Raw genomic sequence first — 1,169 nt, forward strand, 5'->3', positions numbered from 1 at the left:
TCTCTTAGACTCTTTTATATTATGAGAAGACAAGTTCTGAGCTGAAACTCCACAACTCCTGATTGGAGAGACAGGATCTGGAGAGTTAAAAATCAATTGACTATATATGTGAGGATTTATTTTTAAGCTCCCTATTCTATTTTATTTGTCTATATCTATCCTCACACTAATAACACACTGTTTTGATCACTATTGGTTTATAGGATGTTTTGAAATGGGGAAGTGTAAGTTCTTCAACTTTGTTGTTTTTTGAGACTGTTTTGCCTATTCAGGGTCCCTTGAAATTCCATATGAATTTTAGGATGGGTTTTTTTCTATTTCCACAAAATATGTCATTGGGTTTTTTATAGGATTATATTGAATCTGTACATTACTTTGTGTAGTATTTCCATCTTTAAAATACTAAGCATTCTAATTCATGAATGCAGGATATCTTTCCATTTATTTAGGTCATTAATTTTGTTCAGTAATGTTTTGTAGTTTTCAGTATACAAGTCTTTTGTCCCCTTGCCTAAATTTGTTCCTACATACTATTTTTTAATTTCGATGCCATTCTAAATGGGATTGTTAATTTCCTTTTTATATTATTCATTACTAATGTACAGAAATACAACTGAATTTTGTGTGTTGATTTTGTATCCTCCCATTTTGCATAGTTATGACAAAAGAATTTTTAGCATCTAGTTATAGAATTGTATTTTTTATTTTTTTCTGATTAAGGCAATAAATCATTTTGGCAGAGGGCTTGATATTGCCCCTCTGCAGGCCTCCATGGCTCCATTGTGGTTGTAATAAGTTTGCTTTTCTTCCCAGTTTCTTTGGGCAGCAGTTGATTTAGAGAAGTTCAAGGCTCTGGAGTAAGACTGTCTCTTTGCCTGGGTCAGCAGGCTTCAAGTGAGTGCCTGAGAAATGAGACTTCATCTTTCTTCCTCACAGCCTAAAACCTCATCATTTTAATCTACCTTTGCATCATTGAGATTAATATTTCCACACTCCGTATCCCTGTTTATATCACTTGCTACAAGGAGTCCAATTTTCTGAACTCTAATCTCTAAGAGTTCCTGTCCATCCCTTTCCATGATTCCCATCAATTCTCTTTCTCCAGTCTTGAAATTTTAACATTGTATCCCCTGGCAGATTAATTGTTTTTTTTTTTTTTTTTTTTTTTT

This window comes from Myotis brandtii, unplaced genomic scaffold (genome assembly GCF_000412655.1).
Source record: "Myotis brandtii unplaced genomic scaffold, ASM41265v1 scaffold5360, whole genome shotgun sequence".
Taxonomy (NCBI): domain Eukaryota; kingdom Metazoa; phylum Chordata; class Mammalia; order Chiroptera; family Vespertilionidae; genus Myotis; species Myotis brandtii.